At 31.2% G+C, this 7,500-nt stretch overlaps 2 protein-coding genes across 3 annotated transcripts in view; one reads left to right on the top strand and one right to left on the bottom strand.

Moving 5' to 3' along the window:
* Positions 1 to 7,500, bottom strand: part of LOC136083970 (TNF receptor-associated factor 3-like) — a 127,703-nt gene that overhangs the window by 104,263 nt on the left and 15,940 nt on the right. The window lies entirely within an intron of this gene.
* Positions 6,605 to 7,500, top strand: part of LOC136083967 (uncharacterized) — a 6,632-nt gene continuing 5,736 nt past the window's right edge. Inside the window, exon 1 of the mRNA XM_065803931.1 lies at positions 6,605 to 6,650. The gene's annotated coding sequence lies outside the window, so the exon portion shown is untranslated. The remainder of the gene's footprint in view (positions 6,651 to 7,500) is intronic.

Here is a 7,500-nt window from a genome sequence, read left to right as displayed (position 1 = left end):
TTCTTCTTCTTCCTTCAGAGCATCTCCAGAATTGTCAAAAGATGCTTTCAGTTGCTGGTACTCTTCTGTTATTCTGCTAATGAACCTATAATTAAGATTAGGCGAGGTTTTTGCTGCTTCAGTTTTTATTCCATTGATTATTGTTTCACCTATTCCATTGATTAGTGCAAGAACTGCTTGTTTAACTTTTGTATTTTCATTTTTTAGAACAACAGCCTGGTACTCTGTATTCTTTATGTGCTTCCCATCAAAGTGCAAGCTCCAGTTTTTGTTTCTTAGAGTTTCAATAAAATGTTCTTTTGATTTTATTCCTGCTTTCATTGTAGCTTTGTAATCACCACTTTGACTTGGAGTTGGAATAGAAATTCCATCTTTTGCAAGAGTTTTACAGACTGTGTGTGCCTTTCTTGAACTCAGTTTTGCTTTTGTCACCAAATTTATTGCATAATCAGTTTTTTGTCTTTTACATGTTGTTGGAGCCTATGAATGTTGAGAACCACTGTCAGAATCTTGTTTCTCTTCTTCAGTGCTAAAATGTACTTCATCTTCACTGCTTAAATCATCCCTAGTATCTTGACTGACTTTTTGCTTAATCAACTTTAGTTTTCTAGGATGAACTCCTCGTGTATCTTCAATTGTGGTGCAGTAGCCAGCTCTACTATTTGTTGACATCTGAAGATTATAGAAAGCTTTATCTTCCTGGCACAACCATTCTCCATTTTCATCAGTTACGTTGAACAAGTTGGTAAAGTCTTGCGTTCCTGGTTTTCTGCTGTCTTTTTCATACTTGTTTAGTACTTTCTCAATTTTTCTTTTCGCTGTAGACTTGCTTTTTTAAATTGGAAGATTCAGTTTTTTCCATAATATTTTTACTTTTTTTACCACTATCACAACTCTCTCCTGTCTACTTTTCCCATTTGCAGCCAAACACTTAAATCTGTCCAGGATATGCCGTTCTGTTGGCATTTTGTTCATTTGATCAAGACTGTCAACAATCTTTGTATACTTTCTTGAATTCTTGGCTGTTTCAAACCTCACCAAACTTGATTCCCATAGTTTCTTATTTAAATCTGAAGGAAGACTATTTTTAGACATTTTGACTATAGTCTTGTTGAATTATAATTTGAGTGTAAATTTAATTATCTACAAATAAACAAATCTCATGAGTTTAGGTTATCAAAAGAAGGTTATAAAATATCAAAAGTCAGGTGATGAGAACAAATATAATATATAATATAAAAGATTATGTAATAAAAATGCATACATTTAGCAAAATCACACCAGCAATAAACTGAAGCTGTGATACCATAAACTGTACTGTATCTAACAATAGATACACTATGAGTCATAAAAAAACATGCCACTTAACTTATTGCAATAACTTTGCTCATTGTGAACCGATTTTAAAAATGGTGTCTTCTTCAAGTAGTGAACAAGAACAATACTTGACTAATATATAATATTACATTTTAAATTCTTTTCTATTGTCTCAACCTAGAACTTTTAAACTAATTTTAACTTCTATATAAGAAATTAGACAATTTTTCTGTTGTTGAAGTTTGGAGTGTTCGTGTACAGTCAGTTATTAGAATTGGGTCGCCGTCAGAGGAATATTTTTTTGCAATTCAATTCTTAACAAAACCTGAAAATTTGTTAGGCACCAGACCAAATATGACAAAGTTATGGTAGAAAGTTCAGTAGCATATTTTTTTATGACTTATAGTGAAGATGGGAAGAAAAGGTTTTCAGCTTAGGGGATTGAACTTTTTTAAGATTTAACACTTTCAAATGGTATTTCCCGTTTTAAAATGTAATTTCTCCACTCATAGTGCCATGGGAAACCAAAAATTGCCAAAAAAAAATTTTAGTCATACCTCTAATATACATATATATATAAATATATACATATTTATATATATATATATATATATATATATATATATATATATATATATATATATATATATATATATATATATATATATATATATATATATATATATATATATATATATATATATATATATATATATATATACAGTATCGGACAAAACGAGTGCAACCAAATAACGCTAATTTAGTTTTTGTATATAAAAGTGCTGCATTTTTTCAATTTAAAGAAATAACTATGTAACTGTTTCGAGACAAATTTTTCAAGTTTAATTCATCACAAAGTTTATTATTTGTACACGAAAATTAATAAATTAATCAAAAGTATTAAAAAAAGTTAATTTCCTTCTAGACAAAATAAGTGCAACTCGACAAAATGTTAACCAAGCTGTATTTCGCTTTCAATATTTCGTGGCGAATACTTTGTTGTTGATCACAGCCTTTCATCATCGAGGCATAGATTCGATTAGGTGATCAAAGAAACTTTGTGGAATCGCTGCTTAGGAATTTTGGATTTGTTCAAACAGCTGATCCTTATTACGAACACCTTCACGATTAATTCTGCGGATGACGATCTCCCACCGGTTCTCGAAAGGGTTGAGATCTGGAAATTGAGGCGGCCAATCCATCACCGATAAGTGGTTGTCTTGAAACCACTGCTTGACTACTTTTGCAGTGTGTTTCGGATTGTTTTCTCGCTGAAAAATCCATTTTATTGGCATATTCCTTTCAGCCTGAGGTAACATAACATCATTCAGGATATTTTTATTCATAAAATGGTCCATTATTCCATTGTTTCGATGTATTGGATCTAGACCGTTAGCCGAAAAACACCCCTAGTCCATTAAATTGCCTCCACCATACCTCACGGTCTAATGGCAGTAACGTAAATCGAGGCGTTTTCCGGCCGGTCGACGTACACGGCAAATGCCTACGCTCCCAATGATGTTGAACTTCAATCCATCACTAAACAGGACAGTTCGCCATTTCTGCACATTCCAGTCAATATGAGATGTAGCAAACAGGATTCTTTTCTTCTGGTTTTTTAGTGATATCAGAGTTTCTTTGCAGGGCGTCGAGAAAACAATCCGGCTTCAACAGCTCGTCGTCTGATTGTTCTGTCCAATACAGGCAGCTCTAATTGCATTTGTATTTCGACTGATAATATCCAGGAATCCTTGTTGACGGATCTGACGATCATAGAATCGTTTTTAGATGTGGTGGAACATGGTCTTCCACCTTTGTTATCTGCTGCCAACTTCCCCGTAGAACGATATTTGGAACGTAGTCTTGATACGGTCCATTTTTCACGCGATATTTATCACAAATACTTTTTTGTGACATTCCACTTACATAATCGCCAATAATTTTCTTTCTTAGTTCCAATCCAAGACTGTCGGGACCCATTTTTGCACCTGAAGTCATAAAAAAAATAAAAATAAATAATCACGCTTCTCAAGGCTTACCGTGTTACATTTACCTTGTGATGATACAAAAATGCTCTATGGAACACATCCTCTTGGTTGTATGTGGACTGTATTGATGTAATGAAACACTTGTTGTATTTCACTTCTTGTATTGATGTTCTTCGATAAAACACTTTGATTAAACCCACTTCGATAAACTGTCTTGATAATTCTGACTGATTAACTTCCATATACTGACTGAATTACATGTCGATTTACATGTCTCTTATATAGTAAAATGAACCTGTGTGAACCTGTTGTGGAAGATTCTAGATGCTTCTTTTCGATGCTTCTGGAAGCTTCTGGATGCGTCTGGATGCTTATGATTATTTCTGGATACTTCTGGATGCTACTTGATGCTTCCAGATGCTTTTTCTGGAAACTTCTGCAAGCTTCTGCATGCTTCTGGAAACTTCTTGATACTTCCTTTGTTTATTAAAAACCTTCTGTGACGTTGACACGGTCTAGACTTGAGAAAATGAATCAAACCAAAAAAGTTGCCCTTGTTTTGTCCGCTGCAAAATGGCACTTGTCATCAAAATTCTGCCTTTGTGCTGTCACCTGTCAGCTGATTGCTAAGGTCATGACATGCTATGACTCCAGACTCCTGAACTGTTTGCTGTGGTAGTATAGTTCGTTTCGTTTTTAAGACATGTAAAATTAGTAACACTTTTTAGCATTGTTCGATGTTGGTTGCAAGTTTAATTTTGCTGTGAGCAAAAATAAACTTACATTTATATATATATATATATATATATATATATATATATATATATATATATATATATATATATATATATATATATATATATATATATATATATATATATATATATATATATATATATATTAAACTTACTTACTGAATATATCAGCAAGAGTGCTCGATGAATGAAATCAGAGCTATATAATTGAGTTTGAGACGAGATTAAATAAAAATAATTACATGATTTTTACTACTAAAAGTTTTATGCGTTTAGCAATCATCAGGTAAAAAATACATTGCTTTTTTCGTTAAAAAATATACTCAATAAACATCGTGGCGTTTAAAAACAATTATTAAACTATAATTACTTGCAAGCGTGGTTTGGTATTTTAATCTTTGGGCTCGTGGTTATCAAGCAAGAACTTGTTTTTTTGACGACATATAATCCTGTTTTTTTATTTAAAATATTTTGCGTACCTTTCTATGGTATCATGAAAAGTTTTTCATGTTCGCAAAGCAAACATTTTCTTGGTACGTTGTTGTCGCCGGGGCCTTGTTTAATTATTGATCAAGTTAATTTTGGTGTTATTTTTAAGTTTTCTTTTATCTGCCATATATAATTTGAAAGGGTAGTTTAGCCCATCTTTTTGTGGTTAGCCCATCTTTTCTTCCATTGACCTTCTGCTAGGCCAATATATACTTTTTCTGGGGTATTAGGCGGGGATATTACACATTTATAAATAACAATAGAGGCTCTACATTTTCCTATTATACGGCAGTTTTCTTTCTTTATGCAATTGCAGGGTGGGCTATATTATAGGTAAGTTTTCTTTCCTTTTGCAATTGCAGGGTGTATTCTAGGCTTTATTATTGGGCAGGCTATATTATAGGGCAGTTTTCTTTTTTTATGCAATTGCAGTTTTCTTTCTTTATGCAATTGCAGGCTATATTATAGGGCAGTTTTCTTTCTTTATGCAATTGCAGGGTGAGGAAAACTTCCCTATAATAGGAAAATGTAGAGCTTCTAATTGTTATTTATAAATGTGTGGTATCCCCCCCCTAACACCCCAGAAAAAGTATATATTGGCCAAGCAGAAGGTGAATGGAAGAAAAGATGGGCTAACCACAAACACTCATTCAAAAATAAAAAGATGAAAAATTCAACCACCCTTTCAAAGTAAAAATGGCAGATAAAAGAAAACTTAAAAATAACACTAAAATTAACTTGATCAATAATTAATCAAGTCCCCGCCTACAGCAACGTAACAAGAAAATGTTTGCTTTGCCAACATGAAAAACTTTGCATAATATCATACAAAAGTACGCAAAAATTATTAAATAAAAAAACAGTAATTATATCTGTGTCGTCACGAAAACAAGTTCTTGCTTGACAACCACGAGCCCAAAGATTAAAAAACCAAACCACGCTCGCAATAGTTACGGTTTTATAATTGTTTTTGAACGCCACGATGTTTATGGAGTATATTTTTAAACAAAAAAAACAATGTATTTTTTACCTGATGATTGCTAAACGCATGAAACTTTTAGAATTAAAAATCATGTCGTTATTTTTTTTATCTCGTCAAATTATCAATTGTATATCGCAAGTTCGATTTTGGGCAAAAATGTTGGGTGTTTTCAACGCCTGGCGGGGACCTTAAAATTTATCCTATAAAATTTTTATTCTTTTAAATAATATATGTTGGATTGGATATTAATTACATAAAAGGAGCATGTTGAAAAAATTAAGATACGCCTCCGAGTTATAAAATATGCCTCCGAGTTATAAAATACGCCACCGAGTTATAAAATAGGTTTTTGTAAATATTAATATATATATATATATATATATATATATATATATATATATATATATATATGTATATATATATATATATATATATGAATATATATATACATATATATATATATATATATATATATATATATATATATATATATATATATATATATATATATATATATATATATATATATTATATATATATATATATATATGTATATATGTATATATACGTATTTTTATATTATATATATATACATATATATATATATATATATATATATATATATATATATATATATATATATATATATGCATATACGTATATATGTGTTTTATAACTCACAGTCACTTTCAGAAATACATGTAATATATAATTGGCGAGTACAGTACAATGTTTTACATCAAATGGATCAACTTGCAATCCTTTCTTTTCAATTCACAGATGGAGTCTACGGAAAGTTGAACGTGTCATCACATTCATTCAGACGACCAGGATGATGTTTTTCAAAAATGGATCCAGTTTGGACTGATTTTTTTGACCACAATTTAATATATTCTGCACGAGGTGGTTCACAGTCAAACCGTTCACATAATTTGGCCTGCATTGCTCTTATGGCTGAAACAGGTTTGTTACTCTCATAATACCATACCGGGGCCAAAACACGATACTCAATCGTATATTCGCTCTGGTTAGCCATCTCAAAATGATTGAATAAAAGAAAAGTCAATCAATAAGACGGAAAAAACACATACTGAAACTTTTTAGTGCCTCTGTAATAAGGTTAAATAATAAATAAATTTAAATAATTTCTCGACGAAGAGGTAAATCACTGTTATTCAGAGTGGTAGCCCTCTTAATAAATATCAAACATCGGATTGAGCAATTGTCAGTTATTGGTGATTATAAGCACACCTTATTCAACCGACCAACTTGCGGCTCTAGCAGGCAATAAGCCCGGCCGTGGTCAAGTCCCTGTGTAATAAGGTTTAGGAGATCAAAAAATTTTTCAACATGCCTCCGAAAAAAGCAAATGAAGATGATTTAAACAACTTGAAAATGATGGTAGAAACAAACTTAAAAAGTTTGTTTCTACCATCACAAACTTAAAAAGCGTTAAAAACAAGAGTTGATGCCCTTGAGCAAGAAAATTCTGGTTTAAAAACCAGGTTAGCAATATTAGAAGAAAAGAAAACAACTTCAAGCAATATCAATCATCTGAGTTGGAATGCTATTGTTAAAGATGACAAAAATAAATCAAAAGAAGAATTGAATGTCATGAATGCTGTAGTCGCTGTCAAAAAAGATAATGAAAAAAGAGAAAAAAATATAGATATTGTTGGATTGCGATTATCAACTGAGTCTTAAGGGAGAAATGTAAAGAAGAGGCCAGAGTTCAAGTTGAAGAACTGTTCACAGAAATTAGTGTTGATAAGGATAAAATTCAACGTATTTTTAAATTAAAGCAAAAAAAGATAATAACAGCAAAAAATTTAACAGCAATCCTATTATAGTTGAATTAACAAGCAAAGATGATCAAATGAGTGGAATGAAATCAGCTAAAAAACTTTAAAATAAAATAAATTTACAAATTTTTATACTAATCCTGATCAAAATGTAGCTGAAAGAAACC

This window comes from Hydra vulgaris, chromosome 08 (genome assembly GCF_038396675.1).
Source record: "Hydra vulgaris chromosome 08, alternate assembly HydraT2T_AEP".
NCBI classification, from domain to species: domain Eukaryota; kingdom Metazoa; phylum Cnidaria; class Hydrozoa; order Anthoathecata; family Hydridae; genus Hydra; species Hydra vulgaris.
This window is presented reverse-complemented; position numbering and strand designations above follow the sequence as displayed.